The sequence below is a fragment of the Solanum stenotomum genome, chromosome 6, assembly GCF_019186545.1.
Source record: "Solanum stenotomum isolate F172 chromosome 6, ASM1918654v1, whole genome shotgun sequence".
NCBI classification, from domain to species: domain Eukaryota; kingdom Viridiplantae; phylum Streptophyta; class Magnoliopsida; order Solanales; family Solanaceae; genus Solanum; species Solanum stenotomum.
The window spans coordinates 14,758,727-14,778,130 of record NC_064287.1 but is presented as its reverse complement, the minus strand read 5'-3'; the positions used below and the strand labels follow the sequence as shown (position 1 = coordinate 14,778,130).

At 34.2% G+C, this 19,404-nt stretch overlaps 1 pseudogene; it reads left to right on the top strand.

Annotated features, from left to right (window-relative positions):
* Positions 1-13,750: 13,750 nt before the first annotated feature.
* Positions 13,751-19,404, top strand: part of LOC125868507 (protein RKD1-like) — a 15,294-nt pseudogene continuing 9,640 nt past the window's right edge.

The window sequence follows — 19,404 nt, the reverse complement described above, 5'->3', positions numbered from 1 at the left end:
ACGACTCAATAAGATTGGGGGCCTAAAGCCAAAATTTAGGGAGGGGCCCTAATATTTATTTATTATTTATTTAAAAAATAATAGTCAAATTTATTTTAGAGATGCAACAATTTAAATTATTTAGGAGTTCTTGATTATCAGAAACTATGCCACATTTTTCACCAACTTCTTTTAGATTTCTTCTTGGATATTATTGTCATCTAACTCAACTCTATTAGTGACTTGTTCATTTGAAGAATATCCCCTATATTTTTTATTAAAGATTTATTATTTGTTAAAAGTTTATCAAGTGCTCTTTTTGGGATATATTCAATTCTTCAATTTTTCTCTTTTTCTCTTTTTTGTAAGATCGAAATCATATTTTTTAGTTGATATATTTAAATTGAATAAATTTTAATAATAACTAAAACAAAAATATATTTATACTTATAAACTAAGAATACCAAAAATTACAATGTTTCAAGAAAAACTATAAATGGAAAGTTAGAATAACAAAATCTGGCTCAATAATGTGATTATAAGTTGTAATAAAGATATCAATAGTGTTGTGTTCCTTCAACATAATGATTGTTGCACTTCTTGAAAATATGAAGAAGACACCAAAAAACAATTTTGTTCTTTTGTAACTTGTAAGCAATAGTAACTCAATAAATTTTGTAGGAGAGAGCTCAATATTAACGATAAAAATAATAAAATAGAGAATAAAAAGATGAATATATGGTAAATAATAAAGTTATTAGTAAATAAAGGGATAAGACATAAGTACTCCCCTAGACTATGACCGAAATCTCAAAGACACACATAAACTTAACTAAGATCCTATTACCCCCATGAACTTATTTTTTTTCGTATTTTTGTGCACCTTTTGTGTTGATGTGGCACCTTCAACCACCCAAGTTGATTGTGTTTGTACACACTCGCCCTTTATGTGTATAATTATATATTTTTTATTTTTTTAATTAAAAAATATATTTTTTTAAAAAATAATTATTAAATTTTTAATTTTTTTAAAAAAATATTTTTATTTTTTTTATCTTGTATTTAAATTAAGTTAATACACATTTTTTTACCTTGTATCAAAACTTTATTTTTTACTTACATTCATTGTTATTTCTCTCTTATTTTCTTTGTCTTTCGTATTGATTTGATTTCAAATGTCTTGTATTTAAAATAATTTAATTTTGAACAGATATCAAAATAAGTGAAGAAAATAAAATAAAACATTAAAATTAAAGGACACTTTTAAATTGTTTTTATAAAAAAAATACACATAATATATTAAGAATAATTAAAAGTGAAAAGATAATAAATTAATTAAATAAAGTTTCAAGTGAAAAGAAATTAAAATAAATATTTTACAAAGAAAGAAACAAAAATAATTTAATATATATAAGTTTTATTATCAATAAATATGTGTACTAACTAATTATAAAGTTACTAATAAAAAAATGACATGTGTCCAATTTGTTCACTCATCACTTGCATTCAAGTGACTATGCACACTCTCTACGACATGTCAGCGTTTGGGGTGTATTTGTCACTGCCCAAGGGTAACCCCTAGATGTAACAAGGCACATAGAACCCCTAAAGGCACCATGTAAGTCACTTACCATATCATAACATAAAGCATTAGAACAATAAGAGTAAAGAACGCATTTAAGTCCAAAAATCTTTATAAAGGAAAGTGGAAGTCTAGACTTGTCTCAAATTAACCATCTATTACAATACATGAGTCAAAATAGGGTCACAACCCAAAACAACATAATCCGAAAGTGAAAATACAAGAATGAAACTACAATGATAGTATCTCGTCCTCGAATCATGAGGACTCACCTCGAGCAAGTAGAAATGAATAAATTCAAGCTCTAGCAACAATGGGGGCCACCTTAAGAACCGGACCCTACACTTGGGAAAAATGTAGGGAAATATGGGTTAGTACAAAAATATACTAAGTATGATAGTCATGCACAAAATCATGAAAATATGCTAAAAGGGACATTTTAGCTGAATGCATGCTATTTACTAGTTTAAAGCATCATTTTGAAGATAATGGAAAAGCATACGTCATAAGAATAATCAACTCATAGATCACCATAACATAATAGGAACATACCATAAATACCCTAAAAGCATACTTGTGCAATGCATGAATAAGATCCCATAATCCCACCCATAGTAAGTAAAGCTTCTTGAGTAACTATAGGTCATATCTCATATTCTAGTTCATACTATCATAAAGGGAGATTAGCCTTAACCGACATAGACCATGTGAGATTACCATGGAATCTGGTGTCTACCCCACATCGAAAAGGGGTTGTCCTACTTGCCTAAGGTAGAACCATACTCTTAGCTTAGGTGGATCCACTAGCTAAAGACCTAGGGGCAAATAGTTATGGGATAAGGAGATTGCTACTAGAAGCCCGAAATCTACTATGGTATAATGTTTCCATCTCATGAGATACATACTTTGAGAACCCGGACTCAACTATGGTAGAAGGAACCCATTTGGAAAGCTGAACTCAACTATGGTAAAAGCTTTCATTGGAAAGTCAGACTCAACTATCGTATAAGCTTCCATCTCATGTTCATATCCACTCGATGCTAAGCATTAAATCTCATATATTACATATTAAGTTTTGACTTGAGTTCATATTCATGGAAGAATGTGTTGACACTCAATCCAACATAGTTCATACTATAGCTCATAGATTCAATAGGTGAGAATAAACTTTCAACCCTAGAATCATCATATTGTGAGAGCACCTTTCACATCATATCATATTCATACATAAGTGTGTACATGAGGATAATCATCCAACAACACAACAACTAGATCATAATCATATTCACTTTACCCTCAAAGTGTTCTAAAAGCATATACATAAACCTCATAATCATGCATAATTCTCATACTTTACCCTTCAAAGACCATAGATCACATTCAATCAACACATCTAGAATTACTACATTAGACATGGATAATAACATGATTCAATTACTACAATTACTATAAGCATAATATCATAATACTCTTCTTTCTACAATTCACCCACATCACAAGGTCATAAATTGGGAATATGGGGATTTCATGGATTCATGGGAGATTTTATGATAAAACTTCAATAAATCATCAATTCAATCATAATATAAAGTAATTAAACCAATAGAATCATTGTTGAAAGGAATCCATGACTTGGAGTAAAACCCTAGCGTTTGGGGAATTTCTATCTTTGAAATTGGGGTTTTGAAGGGACTCCATGGATGAAAAATATCCATGGATGAAGGACTACCATACCTTAGCTTTGAAATCTAAGGAAATTGAGTAGAAAAGCTTGCTCCTTCAAACCCTAGCTTCACCTTCCTTCTTCTTCTTTGGAGTTCTAGAGAGAGAGAGTTTTGGGGAAATGTTCGTTTTGATTCGGGATTTTGGAATTATGAGGAAGATGACTTGATTTGGGGGTCTTAAATCATTATATAGTTAGTCTAATATAGTGTAAACGACGTCACTTTGTATTAAATAAAAATGAAAAACCCCAAAGTACCTCTTAACTAACTAACAAAACGGTTTCAGGCTACCACCCACGACCCCCTCACAAACAGACCGTGGTTGGACCCACGGCCCGTGCTGGTGAAGCATGGGTCGGGGTTCTGAGAATTGATGCTGCAGGCTCGACCTACGACCTCTCACCCATGAGGCGTGGGGGGGGGGGGGCTACGGAGCGTGAGTGGCCTCTCGTGGGTCATTGCCCAGGTACCTTTTTGGTGCACTCCTCAACGACCCATGGTTGGTCCTTGGGGTTTGAACCTTGATGTTCTAACATGAAAAAATTTATTTTAAGGTCTGGGGAGGTACATTTCAAGGCTCTAACTCTATTGTCAAGCTCTAATTTAGCCTACTAGTTTCTGGATTGTCACATTATCTCCCCCTTGGGAACATTCGACCTCGAATGATGATCTAGACACTTTGCGAAATTAAAGACTCAAAACTAGCAGCCCAACATGCATGAAACATCTAAATAATGCACTATTCAAAGGACGAAACTTCAACTCCATCTAAAACATAATCAGTGAAACACAAGGAAGTAGGAACTACATCTAACAACCCATTATGCATGAAACTCAATATTTCTCATATTCATAGGAGGAACACCTTCTCTAACTAAAATCATGCTCAACACAATATCATGGAGCTAATATGCAATTACTCTCAAAAGCATACTAAAGCATGTTCGTCAACTCATCTCATTAAGTCAAATAGGCAACTCATACTAAATGCACAAACAACATGAGGAACATAAATCATGAAATCTCATTTTCTTACTAAACATGAATTTCTCAAGAACATGCATAACGTAAGGAAATCATGGAAACACACATATAGCACATATGACTTCCAAAACACTAAAACTCAAGAGGAATTACTTACCTCAAGCTTGAATAGGAGTACAAGGAAAGAGATCAGGGTATCGGGACTTCATATCGGTCACGGCCTCCTAAGTAGCACCCTCAACTAAATGATTTCTCCATAAAACCTTCACGGAGGCAACTTACTTGTTTCTCAACCTCTTGACTTGCCGGTCTAGAATTTCAATTGGCACCTCCTCATAAGCAAGATTCTCTTTAATCTCTAAACCCTCTAAGGGGACTATGGTTGATGGATCCCCAATACATTTCTTCAACATTGACACATGGAACACCAGATTCACCAATGCCAACTCATTTGGCAAGTCTAACTCATATGCAATCTTGCCCACATGCCTCAAAATCTCATAAGGACCCACAAACCGAGGACTAAGTTTCCCCTTCTTTCCAAACCTCATAACATCCTTCATGGGCAAAAATTTTCAAATACACCCAATCATGGACATCAAATTCTAAATCTCTCCTTCTAACATCGGCATAGGACTTTTGCCTACTTTGAGCCGTTATCAACCTCTTTCTAATTACCTGAATCTTCTCTATGGACTCATACACCAGTTCTGAGCCTAGGAGAACAACTTCCCCTACTTCAAACCATCATATAGGAGACCTACATCTCCTGCCATAGAGAGCCTCAAAGGGGGCCATCTCAATACTTTAATGGTAACTGTTATTATAGGCAAACTCAACTAACGGCATATGGTCATCTCAATTACCTTTAAAATCTATCACGCATCCCCTCAATATGTCCTCTAAGGTCTGAATGGTGTGTTTCGCTTGACCATCTGTTTGAGGGTGAAAACCGTGCTAAGCTTCACCTTAGTACCTATCCCCTTTTGGAAGGACTTCCAAAACTGTGAAGTAAATTGGGGGCCTCGATCCGAAATGATAGACATGGGAACTCCATGTAACCTTACTATCTCCTTCAAATACAATTTAGCATATTCTTCTGCCGAGTAGGACACCTTGACGGGAATGAAATGAGCAGGCTTAGTCATTCGGTCCGATATTACCCATATCGAGTCATGTTGCCGCCTAATATGTGGCAAGCCTACAATAAAATCCATGTTCACATCTTTCCATTTCCAAGTAGGAATAGGAATATGTTGTGACAAGCCTCCCGACCTTTTGTGCTCAACCTTAACTTGTTGACAATTAGGACATTTGGCTACAAATTCCGCGATGTCCTTTTTCATCCCATTCCACCAATAAACTTCCCGTTGGTCACGGTACATTTTGGTTGCTCCCGGATGAATAGAATATCGAGAACTATGAGCTTCCTCTAAAATTTTCTCCCTCAAACCATCAACATGCGGAACACATAACTGACCTTGGTACCTAAGCATCCTATCTCCCCCTTGGGAGAAAGCCTCAATGAACTTTTTAAGTACCGACTCTTTCAACTCAACTAATATAGGATTAATGCTTTGCTTGGCCTTCACATCGATTTGGACCCATTATGAACCATGACACCACCCTTGGCAGAATCCACTAGTTGAACACCTAACCAAGACAACCTATGCATATCAAAAACCAACTCTTTCTTGTCATCATCTACATGAGCCACACTACCCATCGACAGCCTACTAAGAGCATCTGCTACCACATTAGGCTTGTCAGGGTGCTAAAGGACACTCATATCATAATCCTTTAATAACTCTAACCACCTTCATTGTCTAAGATTCAAGTCCTTTTGAATAAACACATATTGAAGACTTTTGTGATCGGTGAAAACATCCACATGGACCCCATACAAATAATGCCTCCATATTTTCAAGGCAAATACAATCGTCGTTAATTCAAGATCATGGGTAGGATAATACTTTTCATGGACTTTAAGTTGCCTTGAAGAATAAGAAATCACCTTACCATTTTGCATAAGCACACATCCCAACCTGACTCTAGAGGCATCACAATACACCACAAAATCATATGTACCTTCCAGTAAGGTCAACACTGGAGCGGAAGTAAGTCTACCTTTCAATTCTTGGAAACTTTTCTCACAAACTTCCGACCACTCAAACTTAGCCTTCTTTTGAGTCAAATCCGTCAACGGAGAAGCAATGGAGGAAAACCCCTCAACAAACCTCCTATAGTAACCGGCCAAACCCAAAAAGCTTCTAATGTCGGAAGGAGTTAGAGGTCTAGGAAAACTCTTGACCACATCCGTCTTCTTAGGATCTACCTCAATACCCTTGCTTGACACAATATGACCAAGGAAAGCTACGGACCTTAACTAAAATTCTCACTTGCTAAACTTTGTAAAAAGGTGTTGGTCCTTAAGAACTTGCAACACAATCCTCAAATGGTCCACATGTTCACTATCACTCCTCGACTAGATCAAGATATCATCGATAAACACAATCACAAACATGTCTAGGTATTGTCTAAACACTCTATTCATCAAATCCATAAATGTGATCGAAACATTAGTTAATCCAAACTACATAACCACAAATTCATAGTGACCATACCGTGTCCTAAAGTTCATGTTGGGGATATCAACCCCTCTCACCCTCAATGTGTGATAACCCGAAAAGAGGTCAATTTTGGAGAAATAGCTAGCCCCTTGAAGTTGGTCAAACAAGTCATCAATTCTCAGAAGGGGATACTTATTCTTAATGGTCACTTTGTTCAATTGAAGATAATCAATGCACATTCTAAGAGACTCATCCTTCTTTCTAACAAATAACACCGGAGCACCCCATGGAGAGATACTCGATCGGATAAAACCCTTATCTAGCAATTCCTTTAGTTACTCTTTCAACTTGGCCGGAGCCATTCTATAAGGAGGAATGGAGATAGGTTGCGTATCCGGTAAGAGATCAATACCAAAATCTATTTCCCGCTCGGGAGGAATATCGGGAAAATCATCAGAAAAAACTTCCGAAAACTTATTTACTACCGGAACCGACTTTAGAGAAGGGTTTTAGACTCAACATCCATCACCCTAACAAGATGGTAAATACACCCTTTGGAGATCATCTTCCTAGATTTAAGGCAAGAGACAAATTGACCTCTAGGGATAGAATTTCCCCCTTCCACTCTAAAATTGGCTTATTTGCAAATTGGAATCTCACCACACGAATCCTACAATCGATAGAGGCATAACATGCATGCAACCAATTCATACCCAAAATCACGTCAAAGTCTAACATGTCTAACTCTACCAAATCCACCAAAGTAACTTTATGGGACAAGTAAATAGGATAACTTCTATAGACTCTTTTAGCCACCACCAAGTCACCAATTGGAGTAGAGACCGAAAAAGGTTCTACTAACACTTCAGGGAGTATTTCAAACTTCATGGACTCAAAAGGTGTCACAAAGGACAAAGTAGCACCGGGATCTAACAAGGCATATACATCAATAGAAAAGACTTTTAACATACCGATCACCACATCTGAGGAGCTTTCTTGGTCACCTCGGGATTGAATAGCATAAAATTGGTTTTGCTTTTGAGCATTGGAGTTGGAACCGCTTGGAGGAGCTTATTTATCTTCCCTTCCCTTAACCTTAAGCATTGGACAATCTCTTATCCTGTGTCCAACCTTCCCACACCTAAAACACCCATTGGTACCAACAAGACACTTGTCAGCATGCTTTCTACCACATTTTGCACAATTAGGTCTAGCAACATAAGAACCACCACTATTACCTCATTGAGGTTTAGGGTTGGAAACCCTATTCTTGTTAATCCTTGGAGCACTAGAGGAGCCTTGGTTGGAGAACCTATGCCTAAACCTTGGTTGACCTTGTCTATCGGACCTAGCATTGGAGAAGTTCCCATCACCGGTTCTAGCTCTTTTCACCTCTCTATTTTTTTCTTGATTTTTGATTCCTTAATTTGTTGAGCATACACCATAAGCTTTGAGATATCCATGTCATGATATTAGCATTTCCATACGGCATTCTTCTTGAACCAAATCAGACACAGCCGTAAAAAACCTACTCATCTCATCCCTCGAATCTGCCACCATAGATGGAGCATACTTGGATAGTTGGGTAAATTTCAAGGAATATTACTTGACACTCATGCTACCTTGCCTAAGGTTAATGAATTCCTCCACCTTAGTTTCCCTTAACTCTCGGGGAAAGAATCTATCAAGAAATGCCGATTTGAACGTTTCCCATTCAATTGGGCCTGCTCATACGGGCCTTCCCCTCTTCTAAAGACCATACCATACTTGAGCAACATCCTTTAGTTGGTAGGCGGCTAACTCCGCCTTCTCTCCCGAAGATACTCTCATAATATCAAGGACCTTATACACCTCATCGATAAATCTTTGGGGATCCTCCTCTACTTTAGAGCCATGATACTCGGGAGGGTTCATTCTAGAAAAATCCCTAACCTTAGAAGCAGTCGAATTCACATTAGTATTGATCGGAGCTACCACTTATCTATTGGCTTGAGACGTCACGACTTGAGCCAACATTTGGATAGTAGATCTAAACTCCGTATGGGTCACATTCTCAACCACGGGATCAACCGGAGCTTGGTTAACTTGAGGAGCTTAATTAGCTTGAAGAGCTTTCTCATTCACATTGCCACCCTCCATTCTTCTAGCGTTAGCCCTTCGTGTGTTCATATCCTCAAGACATAAGAGAAGGATTAGAAGAGGGACTTTATAGAGTTAAAACTCTAAGGCACGACTTAAGAATAACGAATGAAGTGAAATTTCCTAAACATCTTATAGCCTCTCATTCATAAGTGTGGCGCGCTTCACACTCATGAACAAGACTCTACTAGACATGGCTTATGAGACATCATCGTAGAATCATTCTAAGCCTTGTGCTCTGATTACCAAGTTTGTCACGACCCAAGGGTACCCTCTAAATGTAAAAAGACACGTAAAACCCCGAAAGGCACCATGTAAGCCACTTAGCATATCATAACATAAAGCATTAGAACAATAAGAGTAAAAAAATGCATGTAAGTCCAAAAATCTTTACAAAGGAAAGCGGAAGTCTAGACTTGTCTCATTTAGCCATCTATTACAATACATGAGTCAAAATAGGGTCACAACCCAAAACAACATAATCCGAAAGTGAAAATACAAGAATGAAACTACAATGATAGTATCTCGTCCTCGAATCATGAGGACTCACCTCGAGCAAGTAGAAATGCATAAATTCAAGCTCTAGCAACAATGGGGGCCACCTTAAGAACCGGACCCTACACTTGGGAAAAATGTAGGAAAATATGGGTTAGTACAAAAATATACTAAGTATGATAGTCATGCACAAAATCATGAAAACATGCTAAAAGGGGCATTTTAGCTTAATGCATGCTATTTACTAGTTTAAAGCATCATTTTGAAGATAATGGAAAAGCATACGTCATAAGCATAATCAACTCATAGATCACCATAACATAATAGGAACATACCATAAATACCCTAAAAGCATACTTGTGCAATGCATGAATAAGATCTCATAATCCCACCCATAGTAAGTAAAGCTTCATGAGTAACTATAGTTCATATCTCATATTTTAGTTCATACTATCATAAAGGGAGATTAGCCTTAACCGACATAGACCATGTGAGATTACCATGAAATCCAGTGTCTACCCCACATCGAAAAGGGGTTGTCCTACTTGCCTAAGGTAGAACCATACTCTTAGCTTAGGTGGATCCACTAGCTAAAGACCTATGGACAAATAGTTATGGGATAAAAAGATTGCTACTAGAAGCCCGGAATCTACTATGGTATAATGTTTCCATCTCATGAGATACATACTTTGGGAACCCGGACTCAACTATGGTAGAAGGAACCCATTTGGAAAGCCGAACTCAACTATGGTAAAAGCTTTCATTGGAAAGTCAGACTCAACTACCGTATAAGCTTCCATATCATGTTCATATCCACTCGGTGCTAAGCATTAAATCTCATATATTATATATTAAGTCTTGAATTAAGTTCATATTCATGGAAGAATGTTGTGACACTCAATCCAACATAATTCATACTATAACTCATAGATTCAATAGGTGAAAATAACCTTTCAACCCTAGAATCATCATATTGTGAGAACACCTTCCACATCATATCATATTCATACATAAGTGTGTAAAGAGGATAATCATCCAACAATACAACAACTAGATCATAATCATAGTCACTTTACTCTCAAAGTGTTATAGTCACTTTACTCTCAAAGTGTTCTAAAAACATATACTTACCTCATAATCATACACAATTCTCATACGTTGCCCTTCCAGGACCATATATCACATTCAATCAACACATATAGAATTATTACATTAGATATGGATAGTCACAAGATTCAATTACTACAATTACTATAAGAATAATCTCATAATACTCTTCTTTCTACAATTCACCCACATCACAAGGTCATAAATTGGAAATATGGGGATTTCATGGATTCTTTGGAGATTTAATCATAAAACTACAATAAATCATCAATTCAATCATCATGCAAAGTAATTAAACCAATAGAATCGTTTTTTTAAAGGAATTCATGACTTGGAGTAAAACCTTAGCTTTTGCAGAATTTTTATCTTTGAAATTGGGGTTTTGAAGGGACTCCATGGTTGAAAATTATCTATGGATGAAGGACTACCATACCTTAGCTTTTAAATCCAAGGAAATTGAGTAGAAAATCTTGCTCCTTCAAACCCTAGCTTCACCTTCCTTTTTCTTCTTCTTTGGAGTTCTAGGGAGAGTTTTGGGGAAATGTTGGTTTTGATTTGGGATTTTGGAATTATGAGGAAGATGACTTGATTTGGGGGTCTTAAATCATTATATAGCTAGTATAATTTAGTGTAAAATGACGTCACTTTGTATTAAATAAAAATGGAAAACACCAAAGTACCCCTGAACTAACTTACAAAACAGTTTCAGGTCACCACCTACGACCCCCTCATAGACGGACCATAGTTGGACCCACGACCCGTGCTTGTGAAGCGTGGGTTGGGGTTCTGAGATCTTATACTGCAGGCTTGATCTACGTCCCCTCACCCACCAAGCGTGGGGGGTGGGACCTACGGGGCGTGAGTGTCCCCTCGTGGGTCACTGCCCAGGTAACTTTTTGGTGCATTCCTCAAGGACCCATGGTTGGTCCTTGGGGTTTGAACCTTGATGTTCTAACACGAAAACATTTATTTTAAGGTACGGGAAGGTACATTTCAAGACTCTAACCCTAACGTCAAGCTCTAATTTAGCCTACTTGTTTCTGGAGTGTTACAATATTTATTCCATTTTAAATTAGTTTAGGGGGGGTAATAGGACTCAAGTTAAGTTTAGGTATATCTTTGGGATTCCGGTCATAGTCTAGGGGATACTTATGCATTATCCCGTAAATAAATAAGGAAGTATAATCTCATTTTCCCACATAAGGAAATAATTCCCAAAATTTATTTATTTCCCTTAGTAAAGTGGAAATTAACCATTTGAATAATTACTTCTTACCCGTTTTATTTTAAAGAAATTTAGAAGTAAATCATATTTTATTTTTAAAAATATATATGTATAAATACTCTTTCTTTAAAAAAAATAATGGGGTCCCCAAAAAAATGAGGCCTAAGTGATGGCTTTAGTGGCCTAGGGGTTAAGACTATCATGTGTCCTCATCCTCAATGTCAATTACATTTTCTTCATAAGGTTCAATGTTGGACAACTCTTGATCTCCATTTGAAGTGATACTCAGTTGCATGTCATGAACACGAGTTGCTAGTTCTTCAAACAATTTAGGTTTTATGCCTTGCAATATGTAACGAAGATCCAATGCCAACCTTTGATGCATATTTTGATCCCAGAAGTTTCACTAAGGTGATCTTTGCAGTTAAGACTCAAGCTCCTCCAACGATTTATGAAGTCAATGGCCTGCTCATTATTCGGTGTTTGCAATCTCTATCATGAAAACAACATGCCTTGTGCTATAAAAACGCTTGAGGAATTGTTGCTCCATCTGCTCCCAATTATCGATGGAACCAGATTCAAGTTTTGTGTACCATTCGAAAGTAATTCCTGTCAGAGATCTAACAAACTGCATAACAAGATACACCAGATGTTCCAACATTATTACAAGTTTCGACAAAGTGTGTTATATGTTGTTTTAGATTTTCATTGTCGTCGAATTGTTGCAACTTAGGAGGTTGATGACCAGCATTTATCTTTAGGTTATCAATTCTTTGAGAATATGACTTTACATATGTGATAAGAGACTTGGATGTGGATTCAAATTTATCTTTAATAGCATCTTTGATGAAGTCCTTCAATTGGCTAACGGGAATCTGACTTTCGCCAGACACATGAAACTCTTTGATGATTGTTTCTTGTTTTGTGAAGGACATTCTTTTCTCTTGCATTTCATGAAGCTTTGCACATAATTGAGTGGGTTCTCTTACATCCATGTTCTCCATTAAGTTTGTCAACTTGGTAATTTGAACGTCTTGACCTTTGATGTACTTTGATAGACCTTCAATTGCTTTCGTCCAAATTACAAGTTGTTCTTCTATGGTGGAAGTTTTGATCACCATCACTTGCATCACCATAATAGATAATGGAGAATAACATCGATTTGCGGGAGACTTCACACCTTTTGGAGACGAACCAAAGCCAATAACAGATTCAGACGACACTCGTGAGGCTTGTTGTCCTAGAAATTTGGATTGATTTCTTGTGACAAGTCTCATTCTTACAGCAATAACATCAATGATGTTTTCCACAGCAACACCGAATTTGGATCCATTAATTTTTGCGGATGCAGATGCAGATAAAGATTTCGAGTTGACATTCTTGGAATTCATCTCAGTGATCTTGAACTTTGATTTTGGAAAAGAATAGATGTGAGGTAAAAATTGTCTCACTGGGCATGTCAATTTGTGTGTGTCTAAAGTATCGTCCCTAAAATAGAGCAAACAAGAAAGAAAAATAGTAAGCAAACAAGAGCATATGAATTTGAATTTATGCGAAGGTTACAATCATCATGAAATCTTTAAGAAAATTTATGTAATCTCCTTATTCTTCTCTTCATGACTTCTCTTGATTTGATGGAATATTTGCGGCTCAACACTTGGAGTGAAGACATTTTTTTCATGCGGAAGACGTGCATATCACCACTGAAGAGCAATTCTCTATGTATCTCTGTGTGTTCTTCTTTTTCTTCTTCTCCCTTTTGGTCTTATGAAGACTCCATTATATAGTTGTGAGCTAGGATTTTGAGGGTATTTCGGTCTTCAAATAATTTTAGAGGACTTTGGGCTTGAACAACATGAGTTGGGCTCGTATCGTCAACTCAATGGACTGACCCAAATGTAATTTAGATTTTATTTAAGTCGTATATTTTGACTTAAATATTAATATGACTTTATTAACCAGTAACTTGAGTTGGTCAATATTTTATAAATTTTTGTGATAATCCAAAATTTAATATGGATTTATCAATAAAACTTCATTGTCTGCAGTTTATATATAATACTATGTTACATTTTAAAACAGTAAATTTTCAGGACACTGTGATTTGTCTATTATTGAAGAAAATATTGCAAATAGTAATAATTATTTGATGGAAATGGAATGTAGTACTCTTGTTGATTCATCTTTTTATGGCCTTATCCTAGGTGAGGTTGAATTTTATATATATATATATATATATTACTATTTTTTATTAAAAAAATAATTCATGAGTATTATTTGTTATATATGGATGCAGGAGAGTTTGAGAACGAAATGAGGAGTGAATTTGGATTAATAAAAAATACAGGGAAGGAACAATTGTTTTTATATGATGATAAGATTAATGAAGATGAGATGATAATGGATGATGAGTAAATTATTGTAACGAAAATTAGAGAGGAGATTAATAGTTTAAGTATGTTGTCACGAGATACAATTTCAAAGTAATTTTATATGTCAATTACTTGAGCAACAAAGGAGCTTCATATTTGGTTGACACTTTTGAAGAAAACAGGTAGGGATTTAAGAATTACAAGGTGGCCTCATAGGAAGTTGATCAGTTTTCAAACACTCATTAACAAGTTAAGGTTCATCACTCTCTTTACACAACTTAATTAGCTTATTTCAATTAATTATTGTTCTTTTCATGTAGTATTAATATAATTATGTTGACTGATATGATGGTGTATGTTGACACCCAATTTTCGCTTTCCACAATATAGATTAATCATTGAGCTTCTTTAATAACAAACGATTTGAAATAATTGATTTTATAAAATTCGCAATGTTTTTCAAGTTATTTTTAAAATAATTTTGCCTCATTTTCTAATTTATATATATATAAAAAAAAACCTTAAAAGCATGAACTCCCAAACTTGAATGTTGACTTACTATAATACCCCCAATTAAAAATACACAATTTATTTTAGGAAAAATGCATAAGTACCCCTCCAGCCTATGCCCAAAATCCCTGAGACACACCTAACATTTACTAAAGTCCTATTACCCCCCCCCCCCGAACTTATTTTATATATAATTTTCTACCCCTTTTCGGCCTACGTGACACTATCCTTGAAAAAATTGCCAACACACGCTGGCCCTGCAATACAGTGTCATTTAGGCCGAAAAGGGGTAGAAAATTATATATAAAATAAGTTCGGGGGGTAATAGGACCTTAGTAAATGTTAGGTGTGTCTCAGGGATTTTGGGCATAGGCTAGGGGGTACTTATGCATTTTCCCTTTATTTTATTTATTAATTTAATTAATTTTATTATATTGAAAGTAGATACCTTATCAAATTAAAGGATTGTGACTTTTTTAATGAGTTGTGACTTTTCCAAAGGGTTGTGACTTTTTCAATGAGTTGTGACTTTTTCAATGAGTTGCAACTTTTTCGAAGGATTATGATTTTTTCGAAGAGTTGTGACTTTTTCAAAGGGTTGTGCCTTTTCTGATGAGTTTTGCCTTTTTCAAAGGGCTGTGATTTTCCCGATAAGTAGTGACTTTTTCGAAAGGTTGTGACTTTTCGGATAAGACACAATTAGTACCTATTCATACTACTATTTGGTAGCTATAAAAAAAGAGGTTTCCTCACACTTTTAAACAACAATTTCTTTAAGTTCTCTACTCTTCTTCTTCTTAAAAACTCTCAAGTGTTATTTACAAAAACTGATTAAGTTTGAAATTCAATGAAATTTGAGGTACCTCATAAGAAAAAGTTGGTGAAAAAATTGTAGCAAATCATTCATCAATTCACACTCGTATTTTTTCTTACCATTTTCATTAGTTAACAGTGATGAAAAGTTGTGGGAGAGACAATAATATTAAACATATATGAAAAAAGGCATATGATTTGGGTAAGATATTTCTTCTTTATTTTTTTCTTTTTTATTTTTTTTCCTTAAACGAAGGAATTTCTTCCTAATTTTTCTAAATCAATGGGTATCAACGTAGTCCATTATATTATTAGTTTTGATGTTAAATTCACTATTTCAAAAATAGATTTTCACTTTTACTTATAATATGATAACATAACCATAATAATAATTATTTTTAATAGATATGTACGTAAAAATGAATGGAGAAAGTAAAGTGTTGGTAGCAATAGATTTAAATCAAATGGAACACTACAGTGAATATAGCATGAACATATATTTTCATCTCTATATATTGTTCCATATAATTTTTCTTTATGTCACAAGATACACTCCTTACTAGCTACATAAAAATAGATAAGAAAATAGTGATTAATCATCAAATGATCTTAAATCAAATTAATGATTCTATAATTAATATTTTACATTTTATTCATCTATTAATATTTATTATTGAAAAATTTAAATAATTTTTATCATGATACAATTTCTATAAGATACTAGATAGTTTTATTAGACAACAACTATATGGTATGTATGCGGCAGAAAAAAAGAGAAGACATTCCACAAAGATAAGGTATAAACTAAATGAAATGAAATATTTTTCACCATAGGAGATGTTATTCATATATTAAATTAAATTATTCTATTGAAGTGTATATAACCATCATTCATGATAACAACCAAGTACACATTTTGGTAAAATTACCTCTCTATGATAGCCTTACTCAAATATTAATAGAGTAATAATATTTTGTAAAAGATATGTTACATATAAAGATAAAATATTGAAATATATATATATATGGTAATCCTTATTAGTGTCATGCGCATACTAAATTTCAAGTATGAATATTTAAGACAAAATTTGTACTTAAACGGTGTACATCATTTATGTTCATAGCCTCAAGAGGAATGGCTATTGGTGACACTTTTTAATGGATATTTTTTTTTCTATTTTGTTGGTTAGATTTGTTTATAAAATTGAGTGAAGTAAGAAATAATATTATTAAAGAAATGTCACTTTCTCCCATATTTAATCTTTGAATGTATTTTAAAATGTTTTAATGATATCTGGTCATTTTGATTACGGGTGTACATAGGTCGGTTTGGTTTGGTTTTTCATTAAAAAAAAATCTAAATCAATTATGTCGGTTTATTAAATCTAAAAATCAAATCAAACCACATAAAATCGGTTTTTTCGGTTTCGGCTTTAGTCGGTTCTTTCGGGTTTTTTTTTGTTTTTTTACAACTATACGGTGTTTGAAAAAGAGATAAAATATATTTTCATTTACCTATCTGATAAGCTAAACTTAAAAAATGTTAAATGAATAGAAATTAAATCTTTGAAAAGACTATAAATTCACATGAGTACAAAATATTTTTTTTGAAATATCAACGTTCAGTATGTTAAATTAATAAGATTAAACGCTACAATCAAACTGAATACAAAACGAAATATTTACAAAGTAAACTGTTAACTTCGAATTTGAAAAACTATAACAATACCATTGTAACTTCTGATCTTATAAATACAAAATAAAATATTTACAAGCCCAAATTTGAAATAATATATATAAACATTAAAAACTATAAACTAACTAAAAATATATTAACAAAGTAGATTATAAATAATATATTTTATCTATAAATAAAATAAAATTATATATTTGTATTATGTCGGTTTGGTTTGGGTTCGATTTGACTTTTTTTCTTTGAATACCAAACTAAACCAAGAGTGGTCGATTTTTTTTTCCAACGCCAAACCAACCAAACCAAACCACAAATCAGTTTTTTTTCCGATTTAATTTGGTTCATCGGTTCGGTTTGACTTTACGGTTTGACATGTACACCCCTAATTTTGATCTTAAAATACAAGTAACTCTATGACAATATGTATTAATACTTTAAAAACACTTGTCTTATGTTTGTTCAATTATAATTATTTACTAAAAAATTTTCATTTAATAATATTAATTCTATTTTATAAAATCATATACTATATATACGATACACACGTGCAACGCACGTACCGTAAGACTAGAATATATATATATATATATATATATATATATATATCACATTTTATAAATATTCAAAAATCGACTAAAGCTTTTTTTGTTTTAATTGAAGACCCATATCCTTTCTTCAAACACAATACCAACCGATTCAACAATCCAACAGCAATACACGTGCACCCAAACCATACAACCCGGCGTCGTCTTCTTCCCCGAACACAACCAAAACGACCCAAAACCAGCAAACCCAGAATATGCCCTGTTCGTTCACTCGGGGAGGGGACTACCAAAAAACACAAATTTTCATCAAGAAATAGGAGTCTTGGATTGCTAAAAGAGCATTTCTGGTGTAAGAATTTTTCAGAGGAAATCGTCCTCTTCTTTTGTTTCCGAGCCCATTGGTTCGTTGGAGCTCATTTTCTTGTGGTGCTAGAAGTTACTCTTGTGTTCGTTGTCTCAGGTCGCTTCTCCGGGAAAGGTAATCTTCTCTCTTTTCAAATCTTTATTTCTTGCTTGTGTGCTTGGCTATTTTATTTTGTAGCTCTTATTTACTTTTATTCTTAGATTGAATGTCTTGTTAGCATTGCTTTGTGAATCTCTATTTTATTTTTTTTGCTCATGCTATGGTCAGTGGCGGATCTAGGATTTTTGTTCAGGGGGTTCGAAAAATAAAAATATAAACGTGAAATAAGCCTTTGGAAATGGAAACCTTAAATTCTTATGGGTTTAAAATCAAACTTTTAGCACATTTTTTAAAGTAAAAATAAAAAATAAAGAAACAGAGCTGAAAATTTAAAAAAAAACACTGAAACTGAATAAGAAAAAAACAAAACGCTTTCACTGGGATTCGAACTAGTGACATACATAATAATTTTGGGGGTTCTTGCCACTGCGCCATCAGTTTCTCTTTGCTATTGAGGGGGTTCAAAATATATATATCTACAGAAATACAGAAAATTTACCTTATAATATACCATGTAATTTTTTGCCGAGGGGGTTCGGGTGAACCCCTGGATACAACGTGGGTCCGCCCCTGGCTATGGTGTCATTGTCTTGATTCGATTCATGTCGACTTGTTTCTTTGATAATTTGGAATCCCCAAGTTAATCTTATTTTCCAATTTCAATTGTTAAAAATGTCCTCTCTTTGGGTACTCAATAAGTTTTAAATTCGGTTATGTTGTTTCAACTTCATCTTGTCAAGTGGTAGACGATGTTTAGTGTACCTCTAATCATACGTCTAAGTATTCTTGTTAAGTTTTGCATAAATGTTTTTCAATTTTCTTATGTTTAGTTGGGTTAAATGTTTTGGAAAATGTTTTCTAAATTAACTTATTTTCCTTAAATTTAAGGAAAATGACTTCTCTTCAAAACTTAAGGAAAACATTTTCCAAAACTCTCTTTCAACTTCAAATTACAATTACTATTAGTTTTTTGAAAAAATCAATTTATTTTGTCCCTACGCTCAAATCAGCCCCCAACACCCCCACCCCCCACCCCCAAAAAAATAAAATTTAAAGCTTGTTTAAAAAAAAAAAAAAAAAAATGTTTTTAACTTCAATTTTTTTACCTCACCCTACCCCAGCCCCCTACCACCATCCCCAAAAAAAATATTAAAAGTTATTTTTTAAAGATATTTCTAATTTTAATTTTTAATTTTTTACCCC